A 26,721-nucleotide genomic window follows, 5' to 3' on the forward strand; every position below is an offset into this window, starting at 1 on the left:
TGCAAGCGAATGCGAGGAAACTCTGTCAAAGATATTATGCACCTCCGTGGGTGGTCCACTGAGGTTTTCTGCAGGAAGGTGGCATTTCGGTGAGCTGAACAGCCCGGGGACCAGCGAGGGGGCAGGCCGAGCTGACCAACACAAGCGAGACTCTGAGTGGAACATCACAGACACATTCGGTGCCCCCTAGCTTCTGCCCTCCATCTGCATCCAACCCATCTCCACGAGATGCTCTAGAACACAGTCTCAGCATTTGCATTTGGGAGTCATGAAAATGCAAAGACTTCTCGGGGTCCGAACCACAGCCGCGAAACAACAGAAGGAACAAAAGGAGAAGCATTAACAAAGTATTAGGAGATACTGCCATGTGCTCCTCGAAGGATACACAAAATGTGTGTCCATAGTGACGAAAACGGATGATGGAAGAATTAGGTGGATGCAGGAAACCCTCCTCCGAGACGAAATGTCCGTCACTGAGGTGGGGAAGTCCAGCACCCACGCCACACAGCCGAATTCTCCGTGCCGCCCTCCTTGCATGGACTTTAAGCAACTTGCTTGGAAAGCACAGAGGATGGAAAGGTGAGGGGTCAGGAGACTTCTCAGCGGAGGAACCTGGCAACGCACTCCTACGTCAGCAGGACGATGGGGGTCAACGTGAACCGGGAAAGTCACGTACATCGTACACACCCTTGACAGAGTGATAAAGACCATTCCTCTTTGCACAACCTGCCCCCCAACCCCAAACACACAAGACCCTCTCACGTCAGACAGACCCGAATGAGGGGACGTTCTACAGGCACACCGCACAAAGACGACGGTCGTGAAAGACAAGGTCACCGAACGCAAGAGCCCGAGATTATGGGACACATGAGGGAAGCATCTGCAAGGTGGTTCCCAGGAGGGGATCCCGGAATGGAAAGGGAGCCGTAGGTAAAAACGGGTGAAATGGCAGTAAAGTCTGGGGTCTGGTTATCGGTAATGGGCGGGTGCGGGCTCCTTGTTCGGGACGGACGTCCCAAGGCGATGCAGTGTGCTCACTTGGTACAAATAAAGAGGCACTCTGTAAGCCCCTCACATGGGGTTTTATAAATCTAGAACTCCCTTAGAGCTTATTTCTAAAAATGAAAACAATTGCAAACATTGTTTGCAAAATTGTATTGCAAAATTGTATTTGCAATTTGCCGAAGTTTGCAAATTGCAAAATTGCATTTGCAATGTGCAAAGTCGTTTGCGATTGTATTGCAAAAATGTCCTAAAGGGGAAAAAAGGGGGGGGGGGTTATATTTTGTACAATGATCAGCATGTAAGAATCAGCCCAGGGTTGGGAAAGGGGTTCTGCTACCTTCCTATTGCGAAAACTCTCCTCGCCCTGGAATCATCAGCTCCTGGTTTTATCAGGAATCAAAGCTCCGATGTATTCCAGCAATAGTAGCAAAGTTCCAGTTCTAAAATGTGTCTCACTTAAATTAAGAAAGGACCCGTTTCAAGCGCTTTTTGCATTAAGGCGTCGTGGGGGAAATTGTGAGAGTGTGGGACAGAAGCACTGCGCCCTCCCCGAAGTTCCCAGCTCTCGAGCTTAGGTCACAGGGCAGGGCACTGTCCCACACAAGTCACAGTGTCTAAGTCAGCTCTTCTTTTTTTTTTTTTAAGATTTTATTTATTTGACAGAGAGAGATCACAAGTAGGCAGAGAGGCAGGCAGAGAGAGAGGAGGAAGCAGACTCCCCACGGAGCAGAGAGCCCGATGCGGGGCTCGATCCCAGGACCCTGAGATCATGACCTGAGCAGAAGGCAGAGGCTTTAACCCACTGAGCCACCCAGGGGCCCCTAAGTCAACCATTCTTAAAGCTGACGTCGCTTCCCCTCTGATCTGGATGAATGTCCTCCACCTACAGATTTCCCTGCCTTGAAGAGTCTGTCTTTTGTTTGTTCATCTGTTTCGGGGTTGTTTGCTTTTGTTGTTGTTGTTGTTTTTGTGATTTCACATAGAAGTGAAATCATATGGTATTTGTCTTTCTGGGTTTGACTTACTTCACTGAGCATAATTTCCTACCAAAAAAAAAAAAAAAAAAAAAAATGTCTCCAATCCAGAGAACTGCGGGTCTCCAGAGGGAGTGCTGTGCGGGGATGGCAGAAACAGGTGAAGGGGATTCAGAGGGGGCACCGTCTTGGTTATAAAAAGAAGTCACGAGGGGGAAAAAAAAAAAAAGAAAAGAAAAGAAATTACCGGGATAAAACCTAGAGCCCAGGGAAAAGAGTCAATTACATTGGAAAAACGTGACAGAGGTCACTAAACTTCCCCAGGGAGAGTCAGTAATACACAGCATTTCGAATCAATAGCATACCCCGGAAACTAAGATAACATTGTATGTTAATCATAGGGCAACTTAAAAAAAAAAAAAGTTTCCCCCAAGTCATCACCAGGGGAACCGACAGATCTCGTGCACAGACCAGCCCCTGCGGACCGGGGGTCCTGTTCTGCCTCCCCTCACTCCCCCCCAGCTGAAGATCTCCCCTAGAGTCTTCCCGCAATTCACCTTGTGAAACTTCTGCAAAGAAAAAAGTAGGTTTCGGAACTGACCTCGTGGGCTTTGTGCTATGCATGTGTAGGCTGAGTCGGCAAACGGGAATGGATCAGACCCTGAAATTTCAGGCTCTTCACCTTCCTTTTGTATCAGTGTTTTTTGGGGGGGTTTTCTTTTAAGTACTGACCAGAAGCACCTGGGTGGCTGGGTCGGTGACGGTCTGGTTTAGCATCTGCCTCCAGCTCAGGTCATGATATTGAGGTCTTGGGATCGAGCTCCACTTTACTCTCGTGGCTCAACAAGGAGTTTGCTTCTCCCTCTGCCCCTCCCCTCCGCTCATGCTCTCTCCCCAATAAACAAAATCTTTAAATAAAATATAATAAATAGGACTGACCGGCTGTGAGCCGTCCGGGAAAAATCACAGGAGCTCCGTGTGACTGGGTTTCTTTCCACGTAAATGAAGCAATACGAACGTTTGGGCGGTTTCTTACGAGTCCTCGCAACGTGCGATTCTGAATTACTGCCTCATATCGTCATGATTAGCCCAACAAACTGTAGGCTGCATGGGATAGAGGCAATTTAATCCTCAGTGTAATCATCAGTTGAATCACCAGTCAGGCGGATTTTTGTATTCCCCCAACGGAAGGTCGGTAGAAACCTGTACTCTTCTAGAATCCTGGCCCCATGCCGTCCAGACCCTCCAAAAATTAAAATACGTAAAATTGAAATAGCCACGAAGCTTACATAGTGTCGACGTGAACGCTGTCCTGGATTCCAGAGAGGCCGTGTGTCCTGCAGGGCAGGTCGGGGAGGCTCTCGGAGTGGAGGAGGAGGAGAGAAGGAAAGACGGGAAGCAGCTGGGTCCCATTTGAGAGCTGCCCAGGTGAGGACCCGGGAGCAGCCAACGCCAGGACGAGCCCCGTGCACCACCCACCACAGGCGGGCTGCCAACACCATTAGGGACACATGCAGTTTACAGGGTCCTTCCTCGAGGGGGAAGCTGCCAACCCGCACGGTTGAAGAGAAACCAGAGGGAGCCAAGACCATGGACGGCTCAGCTGCCGACATGTTTCAACCCCTGACGACCCAGGGATGCCCCGGGGAAGTGACACAAAACAGCCCAGGGCTCCATGCTTCGCTCTGGGAATGTCATCAGGCCCCCCCGCAGGTGGGCAGGCTGGGCTGTGTTTCGTCTGAATGAAGCAGCATACTTGGGGGGCAGGGGGAGGCGGACGATGCTTAAATACAGGATTGCAACCTGCATCCCCTTCTTAGTTACATTTTTAAGATTTTGTTTATTTATTTGATAGAGATCACAAGTAGGCAGAGAGGCAGGCAGAGAGAGAGAAGGGCGTGGGGGGGGGGGGGGGAGCAGGTTCCCCGCGGAGCAGAGAGCCGGATGCGGGGCTCGATCCCAGGACCCTGAGACCATGAAGGCAGAGGCCCACTGAGCCACCCAGGTGCTGCATAAGTTACATTTGCAAGACAGAAAAGGTCCAGGGAGCTCTTGGAAAGATTGAGCGACAAAGTTGTAACAATCCAATTAGTCAGTGTAACCAAAATGTTTCAGGTTTTACTGAGCCTGTTACAGTATTACCGAAAGCAGGTACTTTTTGTCTTTTTACAAATCCGGGGGCGCCTGGGGGGCTCAGTGGGTGAAGCCGCTGCCTTCGGCTCAGGTCATGATCTCAGGGTCCTGGGATGGAGCCCCGCGTCTGCCTCCCTGCTCAGTGGGGAGCCTGCTTCCTCCTCCGTTCCTCCGCCTGCTCGAGCTCTCTCTCAAATGAATAAATGGTTTTTAAAAATCTTCAGAACCCGCTCGCTTTGGCAGCACATACACTAAAAATCTTCAGAAAGACAGGTTTCCCAATAAAAAAATAAACCATACACTTAAGGAAATAGAGAGGAGTATTTATAAAATGTATTACTTAAATTATATAGACATATAAATTATATATGCTGATGTATATTTATGAATTTACATATGTATGCTGGTATTTATATATTTATATATGATATAAAATATACATAAGATTAAGAAAATGGAAAAATGTCTATAAATAACATACATAAATATATAAAATGTCAGTATACATGTAGGTTATTTATGTACATGTATGCATGTTATGTATATTTTATATATGTAAAACCAACATAAAATGCCATATATTTATATATTTATATTATATAAATATATAAATATATATATATAATAAAGATAAAAATATATATACATGTGTGTGTGTCTGTATAAATATTTATATATCAGTACATATGCGAGGCACTCATGGTAGTAAACAATTTCTGGACACCTGGGTGACTCAGGCCATTAAGCACCTGCCTTCGGCGCAGGTCATGGTCTCAGAGTCCTGGGATCGAGTCCCGCATCGGGCTCTCTGCTCTGCGGGGAGCTTGTTTCTCCCCCTCCCTTGGCCGCTCCCCTCAAATAAATAAATTAAAAAAAAAAAAAAACTAAAACTAAACAATTTCTTGTTCATTTGGACGTGACCGGATTCAACATGCAGAGATATTCTATTGTGAAATTAAGACACAAGTTGATTTATGCAAGTTGGTGTAAACTTGGTATATGACAATATGTCTTTCTTGTCATTCACGCAGGGAAACCCTGAAGCAACATAATTACGGCATGAACTGGGGGACGTGATCCGTGAAACGCTCATGGCGGACTGAAACCTCATACAACACCTTTGCCCAAAGTCTAAGTGAGGTAGGACGTGACCGTTTCCTCTTCAGGATGCGCTTCGGTTGGATTTCTACTAGGAACCCACGCGGTCAAGAGTGTTTTGCTGAGATGGTGTTTTTCCAACATTATGCGTCACGAGGAACTTCCGATTTTGTTTATTAAGGGTTTCTGTGTGGAGTTTTGGGGGAGGGTTGGGTTTTGTTTGTTTGGTTTTTGGTTTTTGTCTTTAAGATTATATTTATTGATTGGAGAGAGAGAGGGAGACAGATTCTGAAGCAGACTCCAGGCTGAGTCCAGAGCCCAAGGCAAGGCTCCATCTCTCGACTCTGGGTTCCCAATTTGAGCCAAAACCAAATGTCAGATGCTCGACGGAGCCACCCAGGGGCTCCCCGTCTTGTTGTTTCATAATAACCTTGTTGCCTGTTTTTGCACAGTCTACAATCCACCCACCGAGCCCTCCTTTCACTGAAGTTGGCTTGCTGTATGCTATAACAAATTCAGGTTGCTCCCACTTTCGGCTCTGCTGTTTTAGCATCCCTGCTCTCTCCAGAGGTCACCCCCCACCCCGTCTGTGGGGGATACAGATTCAGGACCTCCTCGTGGGCACATGCAATTGCAAATCGTACGGATTCCTCATACAGCCGCCACGCATTGCTACGATCACGTTTCAGTTTTTCAGTTAGATGCAGTAAGACAGCCCCAGGAACTCCGGATACAATAGAACAGGAGTAATCCTAGAGTCAACAGAAGTGACGCGAACGTGGTCTGCCTCTCAAGACACTTTCTTGCCCTGTACTCACCCTCCCTTGCACGACGCAGTGGGAGGATTCGATGCCTGCAGGGGGAGGCGAAGGGGGCCTGCAGGTGCTGTGGCCTGGCATAGTGGGTCAGGAGGGAGCTAGGTCAGCAGGAGACGCACCTGCTTCCTCCCTGCAGGGAACCCTCACAAGGGAGCCAGGGGTGACCCGAACCCAGGGATGAGCACAAACTACTGTACTTTATTTCTCTGCACATTTGACTATTTTTTAAAGATTTTTTACTTATTTATTGGAGAGAGAGAGTGCACGGGAGTGGGAAGGCAGAACAGAAGCAGAGTCCCCGATGAGCACAGGGTTCGATCCCAGGACCCCGAAACCTGACTCCAACGGACGCTTCCCCGACTCAGCCACCCAGGCGCCCCTGAACATTGAACGATTACTTAATTTCCATGTAACTCAGACTTTCCTCCTGGGTGGACTTCACCCTTCCCCTCGGACAGAACAATTTTCTCCCACGACAACCTGCTCGGATCCGTTTCAGCTGCTTTCCCCGAAGTCTGGGCTAAGAGACCCAAGTCGAGCACAAAGAAAGATGCTGGACTTAAGGGGCATTTTTTGGTATTTGCTTTTTTTTTTTTTTTAATGTTTGTTTCTGCAAATGTCTACTTTTCACTGCTTCTAGTTCTTTAACGGCATGAATTCCCAATCATTCTCCGTGGTAGGATCCTAACGGTATGAGCTCTTTGTACAGAATGAGCTCACAGGTGAGTGGTTTTATATACACATATATATGTCCCCTGGTGTCCCTTAGGCCAGGCAGCCTTCTTATCCCCAAGGCTCCAGGTTGCCTCCCTACCCCGTCTGGTACATCTTCACCTGTCTGTCTGCCTCTAGGACTTTGTCCTGTTCAAGTGGGTAAAATGTCCCAGTGTTACCATTGTCATCTGAAAACTATAAAAATGAACCTGACTGCTAACATCGAAGCTCTACAGACCTGGCGATTTGGCCTTGAACTACTTATCAGCATTGGATTAAGCTATTATGTATTTAATTTTTTGTATTTAATTTATTTATTTAATGAAGCCATTATTTAAGCCAAATTGATCAGCACTGAATTAAGCCATTGTTTTCCTTAACAGGGAACATAGGACTTGAGAGATGAAACCCATAAAAACATTCACACACACACACACACACACACACACACACACACACACAGAAACACACACACAGGAAGAGAGATTCTGACATAAAACGTTTTTGTTCCTAATCATAAGACTGTCGTTCGTGTTTTACTGGTTCTACCCACCCCACAACGTTTTTTTCTTGAATATCGATGATTGAAGGGCAAAACGGCATTGTTGTACAGATGGTCACGTGGATAATAAACAAAAAACAAACAATGGGGTCTTCTTTATATGGCTACTTCTTAGCCTTTAACAGATATTGAATAAATAAATGTAATAGGGAGGAAAAAAATACCCAGTTGATTCCTGCAGATTACCCTAGCAAGGGAACCACTCTCCAGAATCTCACTCTCTCTCAGTTCCTCTCGCTGCTCTGTCGGTAAAATATTGGGGCGCCTGGGTGGCTCCGTGGGTTAAAGCCTCGGCCTTCGGCTCAGGTCATGATCTCAGGGTCCTGGGATCGAGCCCAGCATCGGGCTCTCTGCTCAGCAGGGAGCCTGCTTCCTCCTCTCTCTCTGCCTGCTTCTCTGCCTACTTGTGACCTCTGTCTCTGTCAAATGAATAAATAAAATCTTTGTATATATATATATATATATATATATATATATACACACACACACACACACATATATATATAGTATAAGGATTCTCAGAACAATTCCATGATGATCGTTATGTAATTTGGGTAACACTCATTATGAAGAATGTCGAATTATCTGTCACGTCCCTGACTCCATTCGTGGGAGGCTGCTGGAGTCCTTTACTGGCCTGTCTGCAGGGTAACATCCTAGAGAAGGGTAGGACAGGCAAGATTCTCCAAACTGGATGGAGCTGGGATCCTCCTCAGGAAAGAGTCTCGGATTTGGAGCTCTTCCCATCCGTTGGTAGCACTTTTGCCTGATTTTTGAGAGAATTGCCACCAGAAAAATAATAATAATAGTAATAATAATAGTAATAATAATAATAAAACCTCTCTCCGGGACGTCAATAATAATAATAATAATAATAATAATAATAATAATAATAATAAAACGTCTCTCCGGGACATCATATCCAAGGATCTCCAGCTCGGCCATTCTAGTGGCATGGCCTATTGAGGTTGGTGCGTGAAGCCAGAAGATAAAAGAGAGCCTACTGATGGGGGCACCTGGGTGGCTCAGAGGGTTAAGCCTCGGCCTTCAGCTCAGGTCATGATCTCAGGGTCCTGGGATCGAGCCCCACATCGGGCTCTCTGCTCAGCGGGGAGCCTGCTTCCCCCTCTCTCTCTGCCTGTCTCTCTGCCTACTTGTGATCTCTGTCTGTCCAATAAATAAAATCTTGAAAAAAAAAGAGAGAGAGAGATTCTACCAAGGTGGCCGAGTATGAGATGACTATCTGTGATTTTTCAATCTCTGAGGCTCAGGGACAGTGGGATTCCAGGCACTGGTCACGCTTTGGGTCCGCTGACCGAGTTTACTATGGCCTCGTGTGGATTTTCATAAGGACCCCCAGGAAACGGCTGGGATGGGCGAGAACACGTCCACCACCGAGGGCTCGCGCAACCAGCACACCCAAAAGCGTCTGGGGGGCGCGCCCTTCTTGACGGAGTCCAACTCATCAGCTTTATGCCTGTATTTACTCACAGGTTTGCCGAAACGAAAACCAGTGTTTTACAAATACGGGGTTTGACAGCTTTGAGAAAGAGAACCAGCCACACACATATGGCCTGTGAAGATTTCTTTCAGATCCTCGGGGGAGCTCTTTGCGGTTGCGATTTGCTACCGTCTCCTGACGAGGGGATCTCTGCATCTTATCTAGTTACGTCTCTGATTCCTTCAGCCTGGTAAGGAGCCATGAGATCTCATCACTCCCCCAAACCGGGAGACAGCTCAGAAGCAAAGGGAGGGCAAAGAGAGAAGAGCAGAACCCATGCTACACACCCCAAACAGGAGGGGTGACACATGCATGAGCCAAAGACCTTAACCACGTTCTTATGAGCACATCGGGGAGTTCTGGCATATTCCAAACCCATCTCTTTACTACCAGCCCTGAACATCTGCCCTAGCCTGCAACTGGCCCGTAGAACACGTTCCACCAAAGAGCTCCAGGGAAGAGGGGAGGAGCAAACCCAAAGACCAGAGCTCTAGTGCAGAAAGAAGCTAGTTGCCAGAAAAACACAGAAATAACCTCAGTCATGCGATTTCTTTCCTGCCAGGGCCAAGGAGCTCCCCTCCTGAGTGCACCATATTGGTTTATCATGTTGACCAAAGCCACTAAGACAGTGAGTCAACAGAACCCATCACATGGTGGGCAGAGGGCTACACAGACAAGAGCCGTGGCCACCATACCATCAGATGGCCTCCATCCTTTTTGTATGGTATGCTTCTTTTCTTTTTTTGGAGTATCACTGACACACAATTAGTTTCAGGTGGTCAGTGTTTTTGGAGAAGAGCACAAGTTGCCTATCCACCCAGGCAGGAAAGATCTATGGCTAGCCACATGGTCCCACAGACAGAAGAAGTCCCAAGCAGTTCACAAAAGCACACAAAATGTGAATTCATTGCATTTCCGTGAGTACTACAATATGCTTGCCATCAAGTGTGGGTAACAGATTTCCCAAGCTGTAGTTTCTGTGCACCCTTCTCCGTCGATACTGGAGACCAGCGTGGAAATGCACTCGCCACATACAATACTTTCTTTTGGAAAATGCAGGACTGTCTATCACTCTAGATCTACCAGTGTACTCTATGTGTATAGTACTTTTGATGTTTAATGCTTACAGTATTTTTGATACAGTCATTTATCCTGTAGGCTGTATATTTACCAAAAAACTATACAATACATAATTGTGTGTATATATGTATCTAAATGAATTCATTCATCGAGATATCTAAAAGCTAAAACAGAGATGTATAAAAGCTTTCCAATGAATTGCGAAATAGACCAAGTTTAAATGATGAAAGCTTTCTCCATCAATTACCTAAATTGCATGGAAAAGCAAGTTTATAAATGAATAACACACAAGGACAATTAGGAGTGCATATAAATGTAATCTTAAACACTAGTAATTGTATACGTATTTACATGGAATTCGGCGAGCTAAATAATGCAAGGTTTCTAGATATAGTTTGCAAATAACATTATTTTATGCAAGAAACAGCTCGTAGTTGGGGCACCTGAGGGGCTCAGTGGATTAAGCATCTGCCTTCAGCTCAGGTCATGATCTCAGGGTCCTGGGATGGAGCCCCCCAGGCCATCAAGCTCCCTGCTCAGTGGGGAGTCTGCTTCCTTCTCCCTCTCTGCCTCTGTGTTTCAAATAAATAAGTTTAAAAAAAAAAAAAAGAAAGGAAAATAGGTCTTGGCTACATTTGTGCATCTGGGCATCTGTGTGTTGGTAAACACACTCGTTTCAATCATTACCACATTCCTTTAGCCCACAAGGGCGTTACTGTCTGACTTAGAAAAGCAGGTGAGAAACCCTCCCCAGGGTTTCTGAGAGCAATACCCATTCCGTGTCGCAGACCAGCCAAGGAAGGCAACCCTGGTCCCTGCCCCAGCTCTGAACCAAGCCTTGGTGATGCTGAAATGCGAAACAAGGAAAGTGACACTGAGAGCAAATCCCATCAGGGCGATGGGAACAGAGCAAGAAACCTTTGCCACACTTTGCAAAAAAGAAGCCTCGGCCTTCTCAGTGCGGTTTCCAGTCAGCGCCACTCAGGGTCAGTAACCGTGGTTCTTTGTTTAAAGGGTCCAAAACCCCAGCAAGGAATGTGACGTCAAACTCACCAAGTCGTTTGTTTTTATGGTCCAAAAAGAGCAGGCCAAGGTGCACGCTTCAGAGAGGGGGCACTTTGCAAAAATTTGCAATGTTTGTATCCTTTGCTCTTCCCGGGTGGCAGGGACACGGTGGGGGCAGGGGAGGGGGTACAATGGGGGGGGAGGGGCACAACCAACAGAAACGAAAAAGGGTAATGGAGCCTAGGGGAGCAGCTAATGCTGGCAGGTGTGTAACTTACTCAAATTCCAAGATTCATAGAGGGCAATGGTGCTTGTCGGGGGGCTTGGGAGACCGAGAAAGGGGCTTTAGGAATTAATGGGCGTAATCTCTTAGCTAAGCCAGATGAGCAAATTTGAGACTTGAGCAGCACAGCCCCCTACCCAGTGTAAGCAATACGGGGCCGTTCGCTGGAAAGTTTGCTAAGAGGCCAGAGCTCAGCTCCTGTGTTCCTACCCCAATAACCTAAAATCTAGACATGCACCTAGGATGATAACTTCCAGGCCCAGGTAACTCATCATGCGGTGAGGAACTGGCCTTTCGAAACCAGAAGTCTCAGCAGCATGAGCAGGCAGAACCAAGAAGGTCCCATTGTCATCCAAAAATAGCCCTCGGTTCCTGTAGCAAATCACTATTTATAGAACATTCATCTTCAAGAAAGGCATCCAAACAAAACCCTGGATTGTTTCCACACATTTCCACACACCTGGGAAAGCACAAGCCATTTCATTAGCACCACCCCGCATAAAGATCTGTCTCCTGGAGACTGATTTCGACGAGGTTTAAGGCTTCCTGCTTCCTCGTTTTCTCCCTAAATGATGCAAAGGTGATGCTTTCTCCACTCGGGAATCGGTTCACTACAGCTTCATGTTACTGTGTAGGTTATGTTCGTTGGGGTTTACTTTGTTTTCCTGAAGGTATCCCTTCTGGGAGGAAGGAGATATACAAGGACCATACATACATACATACAAGGAGAGATACAAGGACCATTCTGGAAACTGGCCAGTTTGCACGGGCACGTAGAGCTCAGGCAGGCACACCCCTGACCAGGGAACTCAACACTCAAGTGTTTGGACTTTGAAGGGAGCCCTGGACGAATGGGCTGTGCCCCGCGGGCAAGCTTCCATTGTTGTGATTTTAAGAGCCTTTTACCTTTGTTGAGTTGTAACTACTGCAGAGAGAAAAGCTTGGCCTACAGGTCTGTGCAAAGGCAGGCCACGGCAAAATGGCAAACCTGTAAGGCCTTGATTTCTATGCCCTGCTCATTTCTGGTCCTCCGTCCTCCCCGAGAAAAAGGAGGGCTGCCCATCCTACCACTCACAAGGCAAAGGCTTTGAAAGGGACCATGTAGGTTGTTAAGAGAAAAATGACAAAACGGGAAAACATTCATGGGGGGGGTGGCCCCTAAATGGGCAAACGCCATCCATGGCATCGGGAACTGCTAGCTGGTAAGCCTAAGAAATCCGTTGTTACCGCACGGAGGGCACAGTCTGTCTTCAGATCATTAGTACTATTTAACGTAATTAAGGAGAACATGAAGTCTGTTCTCCAAAAAATTAAATAAATAAATAAAAATGATGCAACTTGTTTCATTGAACCCCTGAACGTATTTTTTCTCATTGGGAAACATAACATCTATTGTGTATGTGGAAAACATTATAGAAAGAAACACAGAGTGGTTTATATACTGCTCCCCCCCCCCCAAAAAAAAGAAAAGAAAAGAAAAGAAAAAGTGTTCCTTACAGTTAAAATCCGCATACTGAAATCGGCTCCCCCCATGTTTGGGATTTAAGTATACTTCAGCCAGAAAAGCCTATCTGCCGGGTGAGGATTTAGGGACGTCACATATGTTTATCCTGAAACGTCATTGGAGTAAGATACATTCCATCAACAAGTTGCTGTCCTCATCATACTCAGCCACGTACTCCGTGTATCAAATACGGAGCTGGACTTCAAACCACAGACTCTTTGAACAGAAGCCGGATTCCCAGGCACTTGAATGTTTACTTTTGTAACAACCATCGCCAGGCTTTTTTTTTTTTTTTTTCCCCTCCCTGTGGTCGGGGCATAAGAGGGACCATATTCTAAAGAGTTCTGAAAAAGACCCTTGCACATTCTGAATGCAACGTAACAGGCTTAGCCAGTAAGCACGCTATCCCTTGAGCCGAGACCAGAAGCTTTCCACAAATTACTACAAAGGAACCCAAATGAAAAGGCCAAGTTCAGAAAGAAAGAGAAACCGCCATATACTTATCATTAGTCTACACATTCCATGCCTCTCCCCCACCAAAAAAAAAACTTGCCACAATCCTCAAGTTCATTCACTTGCAAATTTAGCAACAGCTCCGTACCTGCCTTATGCACCTCCTGGGGCAATCAGTTACGTATCAAGGATCTTTTCTATTCTTAGATTTGCTCAAAATCGGCTGGACTGCAGCATTTAAGACCAAACGTACATTCAGCAATATTTGTTGAAGAAAAAAAAATAATAATACAAAGGAAAGCAACCATTCCTTTACCCCAGGAAAACAGGTCAAAACACCTTAAAGCCGACCTCGGATCCCAGCTATTATTATGAAAATACAATTATCATTCAGTTCCTGCTCCACATCAACCCCGGGTTCCCCCCAAAGAACACAAGTCTCTCATCTGAATTCAGGGATTTAAACTGATGAAGTAATTTTCCACTTGCTACAACTGGTCCTGATCATTTTCTTCCACGCCAAGATGATACTCTTGAAAGCTGCTATAGCTCCAAATTTATGCCATACATTTAAGCCATATATATATATGGCCATATATATATATAGCATTTCCTTGGATAACACAATTCTGGAAGTCTAATCTGAAAAAAATAAAAAGATACATAGTTGCAGAGCCTTCCCTACCCCCTGGTGAAATTCTTATGTTCCCATATGGGGACAAAAACAAATACAAAATCTAGATTTTTTTTTTTTCTTTCTGGAAATAAGGGATGGATGCAAGCATGGGCTATTAACGTTTTCTCTAGTGTTCCGTGCACACAAGGAAACCTATCCTGAGATTTTTTTTCACGCTTCCTGTTAACCTCTTCCCACAGACAACTCAAGGCACGTAATACTTCTGCACTCTCCCCCCCCCCTTTCCCCACCGCCCCCACAAAAAGTGCAGATTTCGGTGCAATGTGCTCATTTCTCTGCGTTCTGCCACCCTCGAGGAAGCCGGCGAGCACGTCTCTTCCCACCGTGGAGCCGTGTGAGCGGCTGAGATTGGCTTTGTTCTGACGGGAAGTCGGATCTGTTTCTCCCCTGGACCTTGAATTTCTGGCTGCAGGACGTACCTCCCCACTCGGGCTTCAGCTGGCCCCTGTGTGTTGCCTGCGGAACGCCCACACAGGCTGCAAATTCTGCATCAGGATAACTAGGTCTCCCTCAACTTTTTCTTGCCTTCTTTTACCCCATTTTTTTTTTTTTCCTCCTTTTCAGCGTCCCTGAAATCTCGCTAAGTGCTGACTCTGGGCATGGCCCTCGCTCGCCCCACCTCTCACTAGAAGGCAGTTCAGGCAACGCGCCCTTGATGCCGAAGCCAGAGATCCCCTTCTGAAAGCATAGGATATGAGCACAGAAAACCGTCTCCCCCCTCCCCAACTGACCAAATGGGGGGGGGAAAACCCAAATCACAAGCAGAATCCATACTACCACCTTGTGGATTCTGCTCGCAAGGACAGCACCTGCTAGGTTTAAGAACCCCCACTCAGCAGCCCTCACCCCACATTTCCTAAGTTGGTCCAAAAGCAAGACTGGGATCCGCGGTGCCCGCTCGCCCCACACTAGCCGGCGCGCTCGGGTTCGGGCGCTCCGCGCGCCCCCGGCGCCTGGCCGGAGCTGCGGCCGCGACCCTCCGCAGGGGCCGTCCCCCCCACACCAGATGCCCTCCTCCCGGACCCCAACGCGGCCTCCGGCGCCCCCTCCCCAGCCCCGCGGCTCCGACAATACACAGACGCACACCTGCAGGTCGGTTGAGCACAAGGAGTCCGAGCGAGCACCAGCCGCAGCCAAAAAAAAAAAAAAAAAAAATGCATAAAATAAAGGCAGCGAGGCTTTGCTGGGGCAGGGCGGGAGGACGCAGAGGCCGTGCCCCGCGCCCTCCCGGCCGGACGCGCGCTCCCAGGTGGTCCCGCGGGCCCGGGGTGCGGGGCTCCGGGCGCCCCCGCCCCCGCCCCGGGAAGAAAGGGCGCTGTGTCTGGCGGCGAGCAGGCGCCGGAGTGCTGCGCCCGGGCCCAGGACTGCGCGCCGCACGGGGCCCCGATCCCGGCGCGCGGACCCCAGGGCCGGCCCGCGAGACCCGCGCCCAGCACTCGGAGCCCGCGCGCCCTCTCCGGGCCGAGGGAGCCCGGGCAGGGTGGGGGGCGCGCGCGGGGAGACGGGGGGCGTCCAGCAGGCAGACGGGCGAGCGCGCCCAGGGAGGCGGCGGGCGTCCGGGAGAGCGGGCGGGGGAGGGGACAGCCGAGGGGTCGGCCGCGCGGCCGGGGACCTGGGCCCTGCCCCCACCCCCGCCAGCCCGCGGCCCCCCGCCCCGCCCGCGCTCCTGCCCCGGCGCAGGGTCTGCAGCCCCGCGACACGGCGCCCCTTCCCACCCCCGCCCGCACGTCCGCAGGTCTGGCCACGCGGGTGAGGGCGCAGGCGGAGGGGCGCCGCCGCGGCCTGGGGGAGGGGGCGGGACTCAAGTTCGCCGGCTGCCTCCGGGGTCGCGCAGCCGGGCGCCCACTCCCCGCTGTGCCCCCGCCCCCGCCTCGGGCAGCCCGGAGCCGGATCTTCGCGACCCGCTCTGCCCCCTGGAGTGGGAGGGGGGCCAGGCCGAGCCGCGCGGGATTGGGGTGGGGGGGGCAGTCATCGGCCGCGGAAGCCGGGGGTTGGGGGGCAGGAGGGAATTTGCAGTGCGGGACGGCGGAGAGCTTGGGATGGGGGTTTCTGCTGGGTTCCCCGAGGCCAAGGGGTGGGGGGCACATATAGGAAGCGACTCCTACCTCCAGACCCCTACCTCCAGCGCAGGCCAGGGGACCGGCCGGCCGTGCGCCCCGCGAGCTCTGCTCCCGGGAGCCGGTTTCTCTGTGGGCAGCGACTTGGGGTCGGCATCCCCCGGAGACCCAGCTAGGGCGCCGGGCGCCCGTTCCCGCAGCGACCAACTTTTGTGGTCCTGCAGACACGCAGGCGGCGCGGGGATGCTGCTCGCCAGGCAGCTGCGCGCCCCCCGAAAAGGTCCAGGCCAGACCCAAAGGCTCCCGAAGCTGCAAAACACCGCCGCCACCACCAACCCCCTCCACCTTTCCGCCGTCTGCCTCCCCCCTACCCACACGCACGGGAAAAGGGGGGCCTGGAGCCCGCTCCCCGGCTTTGCAGAACCCGCTCGAAGCTACCGGCATTGGGCTTCCGCTCGGGGTCTCCGGCGCGCCCGGGTCGCTCCCCAGCAAAGCCCAGCCAGGTCCTAATCAATCACGTGCGTTATTTCGTGTATCACAGCAGCCGTCATCTTCTACGAGGCCGGCAGAGGATGGAGGGAAAAAAAAAAAAAAAAAAAAATCGCTTAATGCAACCTCGGCCAAGCCTGTTTTCCTTTTTTCCTCTCTGGTTAACCCCCCCCCCCCCAAAGAAAGCCGCTCGGGAGCTGGTAGCTGACTGTTTTCTTAAAGAAGAAGGAGGAAGGGGGGTGGGGAGGGGAGAGAGAGAGAAAAGGGAGGAAAAACAAACAAAAAAAAAAAAAACAAAAAAAAGCCAAAAAAGCTCGTGGCGGCTCACAGTGTCCAGAAGTAGCCCTGTCTTTATCTCCAGTCCCGGTTTGCAGAGAACTGACGCTTTGCTCTAGCTCTCCCTCTACTGCAGATAATTTTTTTTTTTCCTCCTTTCCCCGCCACACTCTTCTGTTTATTCGTATGTAAGACAGCGCTACTTTGTAAACACATCACACACGGCCCCAGGGCCGTTCAAAGAGCTGATTGCAGCAAAATACTTCCAAACCCCCGGGAGGTGGGGGGGGGGGTCCCAATTTTTTTTTTTTAAGTCAAAAGGAAAAAAAAAATTAAAAATGCAATGTTAGTGTGGATCTGTGCATGAAGCTGGCACAGGACCAGCCCCACATATCCGTCCACACTCCCACCCACACCGAAGAAATGGAGCGGCAGATGGGCGCAAGTCTTGTCCGAATTTCCAAAATAAAATGAAAGAAAAGGCCTGGAGGAAGTGGAACTCGAGCGCCTTTGGGGAGGCTCTGGCTGGGGCGCACACGCACGTCCCAGTGTTGAAAAGGCTTGGAAAATGCATCCATAACCCAGAGACCCATCTTAACCCGGCACCTACCTTAGTCGTGGAAGGGCTGCGTTGGCAGGCACGGCTGTTTTCCACACATCCAGATTTTTCTAGGGAACCCTGACGGAGGGTAGGATTCGGGAAGGCTGTGTTGAGTCCGGGAGTCTGGGCTTTTTCCAATCCACCCCCTCCCCTTCCCTAGATCTGCTCCTCCAGAGGAATGTGGGGACCACCGCCGCGGCCGTTGGGAGGAAATTCGTTGTTTCGGCCCCAAAGAGGAGGAAAAAGCCACCCAGTGAGAGCAGGAAGGGCAGAGCGGGGTCTGAATGAGAGCTCTGTGCGGAGAGACAGAGACGGGTCTGCCAGGGAGAGGGGAGACTGGCGAGAGAGCTCCTGATGTCTCCCCGATCCCCCTCTGCTATTGGACCAAACTGAATGAATTTTACAAAGGCAGCAGCCAATGGATCTCCGCACTGGGTCCCATCACTACAGAAACCACATCCACCGCTACAAGCCAATGCAAAGAGCAGCTAATCCCAGTGCAAACCAGCTGTAACAGAGATCCCCGGGGCCAGGGTGGCGAAACAGGTGAGCGCGTCACGCGGGGCCACCATGCCACTGGGGCGCGGAACAAAGCTGGCTGCCGCCGGGGTTGGTTCTGCCCTCCTCCACCCCAAACACGCTACAGTATTTGCAAACATCTTTAACTCTTGGAGGGTTTGCACCGCAAGAAGGCTGGCAGAGAGGAGCCCTGCGGTTGGGCTGACGAATATGTTACTGTAACAGGGTGGTGGTGTGGTTACGCTGGAAGCAACAGTATCTTTTTTTTTTTTTTTTTTTTGCATCAAATTGCAATGGAAGGTCTGTAAAGGACAGAGCCTCCCTGACGCCCAGGTGATGGGCCCATACCTTTTGTTTGCTTCTTTTCTGACACAGTCATGTTTTGGATGAATACAGCACTGGAAGAGGTTTTTAGGATTTGGCCCGTTATATAGTTTAACACCTCAACCCTGCTTCTGGGGTCCAGTTAATCCTTCCCCGGCCAACTTCAAGTTTGCCGGTAGGACCTGGTATGTCTCCTTGGCTTGGAGGGAGCTGGCTCTGCATGGGCCGTGTCTGAGGTCTCTAACCGATAAGTCAGGGGACGCTGTACCAACGCAGATGCTAAAACCACATTGCTGGGGCTCGAGTTGCACACGACCTTAGGCATGGATTTAAGTGTTCTGTCTCTGTCTCTGCATCTGTAAAATGGAGAAGATAGAAGTAGGGACTTGCTTGTGTCATCGTGATAGGAGCTAACCCAAGGACTCAACATACAAGAAGCTCTAAATCAGGGCTTGCTTTTCCTAAAATTATTTCACAGGATGTATCTATGGAAGGCTGTCTTTATTGAAGAAAAGGTATTTTTTTAAGATTTTTTATTTATTTATTTGACAGAGATCACAAGTAGGCAGAGAGGCAAGCAGAGAGAGAGTGGGGAAGCAGGTTCCCCGCTGAGCAGAGAGCCCGATGCGGGGCTCGATCCTAGGACCCTGGGATCACGACCTGAGCCGAAGGCAGAGGCTTTGACATATTGGAAAGTGGGTCCTATTCTGTGAATCTGAGAGATTACATCCGTCAAAGCGTGATTTAAAATCGGTCTTTTGTGGGTTTCTGGGGATGATTAAGTGAGATGCTATGTATGGAAACACCTTTTACCAAAAAGATGTATACAAATCTGTCTGCATATGTATATATGCATATATATATTATATATAATAACATATATTTTTATTATATATATATGTGGCATGTAAGTTATATATAACTTATTATATATTATATATATGACTTATATAATAAATTATATATAGGGACGCCTGGGTGGTTCAGTGGGTTAAGCCTCTGCCTTCGGCTCAGGTCATGATCCCAGGGTCCTGAGATCGAGCCGCACATTGGGCTCTCTGCTCAGTAGGGAGCCTGCTTCCTCTTCTCTCTCTGCCTCCTTGTGATCTTTGTTTGTCATATAAATAAATAAGAATCTTTTAAAAAATAAGTTACATATAATAAATTATATAATAATAAAATAAGTCATATTTAATAAGTTATATATAATCTATTATATGTTATATATTATATAATAATATATTGTATTATACATATTATATACGTTATGTTATACATACTATATATGTTCATGTATACATATATAATACATATTATATAAGATAGATAGATATATGTGTGTGTGTATATATATATATCTCCAATAATAGAAGACATATGTATTTCCCGAAGCAGAGCTTGGAAAAAGGACTCCACCCGAACACGATAGTTTATAGGAGGCTGGAAAGTTATTGGCTTTGCCAAGACTGTATTAATTAATTTACTGACTTATAAATTCAAGTATTTGTTGCACACAGGCATAATCCTAAACACCAAAAACGCCTTTGTGAGTTAGCTACCCCCATTTATTTTTGAAGAAGCATATGGTCTGGTGGGCAAGGCGGCCAATTGTATAAGAAAAGGAAATGATCCCAAGGTATGGGGAGAATGCTCTGATGCCTGAATTCATAGGGATCCGTGGAGGTGGGAATGCTGAAGGAAGGGTCTTTCTTTGAAAGAGAAGTACTTAGCCATTGATCAGCGGCAGAAGCTGACGCCAGGCACCAACAGGGCAGGTAAGACAAGAGGGTGAAGGTATGTTCTGGGACCTATGTGTAGAGGGTGTTGAGTGCCATTGTGCGCACACGTGGAATTTATCGTGTTGATGATGGAGCACTGGGTATGTGGTGTAAGTCACAGTAGGACAGAAAGAATCGGATTTACATTTTAGGACAATCGCAGTGGAGAATGAGCTAGAGGGGACCAAACTCTGAAAACAAAGGAGATACTTTCTGAGTCTCTTGGGAGGGCGCGTGTCCTAGAGAAATGATGTCCTGAGTAACAGAGAGACAGAAGAAAAGGAAAACGGGCACTGATGTGGGTGTAGGAGAGGTCATGTCTAAATACGTTATGGCAGGCTAAAAAAGCAAAAGTGAACTTGGGGAGGGAAAGCTTGGATCCATGGGTAAGATCTTAATGTCTGTCTTAGTGTGGGGGTGGATTGGTTTAGTAGCAGACCTGTTTCCTGAGATCTGTTCCCTGGTCCGAATGATTTTATTGTGCTTTAACAAAATACTTAAAAAAAAAAAAAAAGAAGAAAGAAATGGTCAGATCCCCCCCAAAAAAAAATACTTTAGCAGGGTAATTTGTTAAGAAAAAGTGAATGTGTGATTATATGAGTTTATAATTTTCCTAATCACATGAGAACAGGGTCGGAAGAAGAAGAACCAAAACACACGAGTTCTTACCCTGTTGGGAGAACAGATTGTCATGTGATGAATGGAGTAGGAAAGGTTTTAAATCCAGAATTCTGGGAGCGATAAGGGTATAATTCTTTATGCTCCCACTAGAAATCTAGCGCCGAGATGAAGAAACAGGTCATGGAAAGATATAAACCCATATGGCATACAAAGAAGAGCCATTGACATGAACTGAGTCTGGTTTGGAGGAAATGGAAGGAGCCTATCTGCACTGTAGCTTTGCTCTTCTTAATGTTTCCATCTTGTTGCCTCCGTCCACCCAGTTCTGGGATGATGTTCGTGCTTCTGTGGGGTTCATACAATCAACCCTAAATGCAGTCTTGGCTAAACCAGTGGGCCATTGTATTACCAAGTCATGACTCAGCTAATACAAGGGTTACAAGACAGAAATATGACAAAGTCGAACAATAATTATTAATAAAATAGTAATATATACTACCTGATTAATTGCTACACAGTATTGGAGATATAAATGTGTATAATATACAAGATGCTTAAAGTCTAAGAGGGTGTTAAGTCACTAAAATCCAAGGTAATGTGTGGTATACACCATCTTGGAAGCATATGAGAAGCATAACAAGCTTCCTGAAGGAGAGATGAGAAACTCTTTCATCTATAACTAAGGTTTCTCTGGGGACTTGGAGAGCAGAGGTGGGAAATCATTCCAAGTAAACACAGTCTGGAAGAGAGGAAAGAACTTGGAGCAGAGATTTGGAAAGTTCAAGCCACCTAAGGACCCATGTTGTTAGCTTGTTCCATGCTTGGAACTCCATGCTGAAGATCCAGATCTAGTGGGTCTTGAGTTAGCTCTAGGGACCTGTATTTTTGCTAAATGAATCTTTTGTAGGAAGACTTTAAATTCAACCGTGAACATACTAATGGTGGTGAGGTCGTGGTAGGTTCATAGCATTCCTGAAGAAGAATAATGAGACATCGGTCAGACCAAGTCCTGGAGGGTCATGGACATCCATTGACTGGAATCATGGCTGACTCTAGCCTATGAGAAGCACAGATTTACTTTCAGAGCGGGTTCAGGGTTTGGCTTCATCTTAGGGATAACTTATAGCAGGAACATTCTAGAACAAGAGAGCCCAGTTAGTAATCTTTTGTAGCATTCACAATCTAAGGTAGCAATGGTAAACGTTAAAACCAAGAGGTGAGTGGAGTAATTGCAAGACTTGGAATCATAGAAGTTTGTTAATGATGGGCTGGGACCGTAGAACGAGAAGAGTCCAGAAGATGCCTTGATGTGGCAAGATGGAAAGGCTACGATCAATGATCATATGCAAAACCAAAAGAAGCTAAGTAGGAAGAAAACTGGAGACTTTGACTTGAGATGCTGAAAGAGCCCGTCAATGGTACTGGCACACAGACCTCGGAAGGTTGATAGTTGATGGGAATAGAAAGCTTAAGAGTAGGGTCAGTAAATCTGACAGCAAACCAGATGCATGGGACACTTGGAATTTCAGTGTGTAAGAGAGAAAGTATTAGATTAAACGGAGAGACAGGTCTTTGGAGCAAACGACTTTGGAGTAGGCATCCAAAGGGCAGCCTGAGCATGAACAGCAGCTTGGTCGCATCTGTTCAAGAGCTCTGGCAAAGCAAGGTGTGGTATGGAATTCAAGGGAGGGGTTTCGACTCCCAGAGGACTGGGCAGGATTTCACTGTGTGCAGAGCTGCAGAAACTGCAGAAATCATAAGGGGAAGGATGCGAGACCACCGTTGCCTTTGGGAATCAACGGATTATTGATAGCCTTCTGCTGAATGCTGTAGGCAAGTTCACGAGTGGGATCCTGGGGATGAGGAAATTGAAGCCATGATGATAATCTTACAATGAAGGGGTTGGGGGATGGGGACTTGTTAGGACAAATTCAGAGGTAGGGGGATTGAGGTGGGGTTGTTCTTAAGTAACATGCTGATTGCTACTCTTATTCATTTATTTAATGATCATGAATCTGAGAACTGTTGCTTATTCCAAGAACTTTTTCAAACACCTAGGATGGAAAAATAAGATGTGGTCTTTGCCCCTAAGTAGCTAAAGCTGAAATATTTTTAAGCAATGGCCTTTCTTATCAATACAATGGTCCCACTTTATTGTTATGTATCAATTTATTTGTTGCATTTTTTTTTGCATTCATTTACCACTGTGGACACACTCTTGGAAAAAAAATCTCTGCAACATTATGATGGTAAATGCTTTGAGTGGCCATAGTCCTGTGAGACCACGTCAGACCATGAATTTTAAGAAATTTGAGAAAAGATAGAATATGAAGGGGCACCCAGGTGCTTCAGTGGGTTAAGGCCTCTGCCTTCAGATCAGGTCATGATTCCAGGGTCCTGGGATTGAGCCCCGCATCGGACTCTCCACTCTGTGGGGAGCCTGCTTCCTCCTCTCTCTCTGCCTGCCTCTCTGCCTACTTGTGATCTCAGTCAAATAGATAAATAAAATCTTTTTAAAAAAGACTATGAAATAATGTTCATATAATAGATCAATAAATAGATGATAGATACATCTATATATATAGATATAGATAGAATACAGATATTGATACATAGATATAGAAATATCTGTGTATAGATGATAGATATATAATAAATGGGTAGAGATTCAGACATATATTATGTATAACAAATATAACTAGATTTCATTATGTACTGAATTTATTATAGAATATTTAAGTAGTAACAGTCCCAAATTGGATCTAATGATTAGATTATAATAGGATGAACAATAGAGGTTGAATAAGAGAAAATGGTGGAAAGCTTAAAAATATTTACTCCCTTAGTGTTTTTACAAATAATTATTGTATATTCCAAAGTTGAGATATATATATGTGTGTGTGTATATATATATATATATATATAAAACCTTGTATGTATATATAACTTTGTTATGTGTGTGTGTGTGTGTGTATACAACCTTGCTATATATATAACCTTGTCCTTTCAATGATACAAAGAAAACTTCAGACCCCTCTATGTTACATTATAATGAATTTCAACCTCCTGTCAATCACTTAAGAGAGCTGTAAGGTACAGACCTTTTCTTCCTTGTTAATATAGTTATAGACACTTAACTGGGAAGAGACACAAGCAATTGTCTAATCCTTCCTCATCGATTTTTTTTTAAGATTTTATTTATTTATTTGACAGAGAGAGACACAGCAAGAGAGGGAACACAAGCAGGGGGAGTGAGAGAGGGGGAAGCAGGCTTCCCGCTGAGCAGGGAAGCCTATGTGGGGCTCGATCCCAGGACCCTGAGATCATGACCTGAGCCAAAGGCAGACGCTTAACAACTAAGCCACCCAGGTGCCCCTCCTCAACGGTTTTGTAGGTTAAGTGTTTTTATAAGGATTAGGAAGCTTTAAGGAAATACATTAAAGCTTAGATTTTCCAACAAGAAGGCTGTGCCTGCCCCTAATGCAATGTTTGCATCTCAGAAATGGGACTCATTAAATCTTCACGGGCGAGGGTCCGCTTCCAGGCTTTCCTAAGCTTTTGTCCTCTTGTTATTTGAAACCCACAAAACACCATTAATAATGTAACAGGCGTCCACTATACAGAGATATACTCCGTGCTGACTTTCCACGTGATTATTTTAAATTCTTTCCCTGGCTGTTACTTCATCACTGGGTATGATCAGCCTAAATGACTTTTAAATGGCCCTGATTTTTAGAAAGTATCCCAGCTCCTGGATTTGACAGGACTCACTGTCGATGAGAAAGCCATTAACCATAGCTTTTGTATTGAAAACCGAGAATTCTAAATCCCATACAGCTGGAGCCCATTCCTAAATGACATTCGCGGCGACTGTCTCACTGTTATTGTGTAAGGCTTTTTAAGAGAATCTTCCGCGAGCCCTGTGTCCCTTTGATGAGTAGGAACACACACCACACTTGAAAATGATGAAGAATGTGCATTAAACGTCCTCTCTCTAGGTTACAGGGAATTAAATATATAAACACATATACACACATATATATCTCATAGAGAAAATGTATATATATTTATACAGAAAATAGAGCTGGGTTATATACATAGGATTCTATGAATACACATATAGTTACAATTTATATTATGTCTGTATTTATACATACTAGGCGTAGCTTTTTTTTTCTTTTTTCTTAAAGATTTTATTTATTATTTATTTGACAGACAGAGATCACAAGTAGGCAGAGAGGCAGGTGGTGAGGGGGGAGCAGGCTCCCCGCTGAGCAGAGAACCTGATGCGGGGCTCGATCCCAGGACCCTGAGATCATGACCTGAGCTGAATTTAACCCACTGAGCCACCCAGGTGCCCCTGCATAGCTTTGATAATACATATAAGGTTATATATTATATAGGGTTATATAATATATATACAGGTTTACAAACAACATAATACATATCATGTATAACCCCTCTCTATTTTATATATAAATATATATATATTCATAAAATACAATATACTATAATCATATAGATAATATTGTGTGTATATTTATTTATACAGTTATAAAACAGTGTTTATATTTATATTATAAATATAACTATAATTAGTTATATATGATATGTATTATATAATATAGTATATATTGCTACATTTCACCATAATATTTCTAAAATAATTGTATATTATATAGGACGCCTGCGTGGCTCAGTGGGTTGAGCCTCTGCCTTCAGCTCGGGTCATGATCTCTGGGTCCTGGGTTCGAGCCCCACATCGGACTCTCTGCTTGGCAGGAAACCTGCTTCCCCCCTTTCTCTACCTACCTGTGATCTCTCTCTCTGTCAAATAAGTAAATAAAATATTTTTTAAAATAATAAAATAAAATAATTGTATATTATATGTAATGATATATACTACATAAAATTATTATATAAATAATATATGAAAATAATATATATTATGTAATTATACATTATATTAAAGTCTATATTATAGACCAAATTGTAAAATATATATATTACATGTATAATAATATAGTATGGTACCATATTGTATGATATATAGAATTGTATATTGTACCATATTATATATCTATACTATAATATATATATAATATAATATACAATTATAAATAATTATATAATAATGGATATTATATAATAAATAATTGTATATTGTATAATTATATATTATATAATAGGTATTCATATATCTATATATACAGTATACAGTATATATACTATATACTATAAACCATGCTATACTATATACTATACACTACATATAAGTATATATATTATAAAATTGTACCATATTATACTTTTATACATTTAATATTATATATGAATTTTAGATTTCATTATATATCTAAAATAAAATATTGACATATAATAATAAATAATAATATTATATTAAATAAATAATATAAAAATATGTATTTATATGTATTCATGTATAATATATACTATACTAATATGGTATATATATTATAATAATACTTAGATATCTTATATACAAATATATAAATATCTGTTTGTTATAAAATACCTAATATATTTATAATAATATAATTATATATAATATGTTATAATTATATTTATAAAATGCACGCATCATTTCATTATTAATACACATCATTCTGTATATTGGAACTACACAGACACAATAACTACATGTGCATCTATAACTTTCTATACATATATTTTTTTTTTCTTGACATGTATGCACACATGCATATACCTTTCTGTATCTATGTATGTGATATAGAAGAAACAGACGTTTATGCTTGCAGAATGGGTGACCTGTGCCTGACTCTGCCTCTGTAAATCTGCCCCGTGAATGTCCCCTAGTTGTTTTCCTACGTTCGCACGTTAAACTTCAGAGGATCTAGTCTTTGAAAAGAAAGAGATTTTGCATTGGGAGGTGCAGAAAAGGACGTTGAGTATCAGGAGCAGCATGGATGTTCTTTGCGTACTGATGCTAGAGCAGACAACCCTCTCTCTTTCTAATGACACACGTCACCCATGGTCACACAAACCAGTGGAAGCTAGAGCATCTCTGGTGAATGCCGCATGCCGTGGCGTTTTCCGTTTACATGAAGTGCCATTGTTGTAGGGAAAAGAAGAGAGAGACAAACCGGGAAACTGGCCCTTCAGTCCAGAGAATGGGCTGACGGTCACCAGAGGGCATGTGGGTTGGGGGATGCGGAACACAGGTGAGGGGAAGGAAGCAGTGCACCTG

At 45.7% G+C, this 26,721-nt stretch overlaps 1 protein-coding gene across 8 annotated transcripts in view; it reads right to left on the bottom strand.

Annotated features, from left to right (window-relative positions):
- Positions 1-17,874, bottom strand: part of NLGN4X (neuroligin 4 X-linked) — a 298,374-nt gene extending 280,500 nt beyond the window's left edge. The window contains exons 1-2 of one of the 8 annotated variants that reach the window (XM_032331043.1): positions 17,260-17,874; positions 16,323-16,435 (exon numbers count right to left, since the gene is read on the bottom strand). The gene's annotated coding sequence lies outside the window, so the exon portion shown is untranslated. Of the gene's footprint in view, positions 1-14,913; positions 15,098-15,932; positions 16,199-16,265; positions 16,436-16,701; positions 16,801-17,259 lie in introns of those variants that run through there. The other 7 variants (XM_032331041.1, XM_032331040.1, XM_032331047.1 and 4 more) reach the window with 7 other exon arrangements.
- Between the last annotated feature and the right edge of the window lie 8,847 nt (positions 17,875-26,721).

The sequence above is a fragment of the Mustela erminea genome, chromosome X (assembly GCF_009829155.1).
Source record: "Mustela erminea isolate mMusErm1 chromosome X, mMusErm1.Pri, whole genome shotgun sequence".
NCBI classification, from domain to species: Eukaryota; Metazoa; Chordata; class Mammalia; order Carnivora; family Mustelidae; genus Mustela; species Mustela erminea.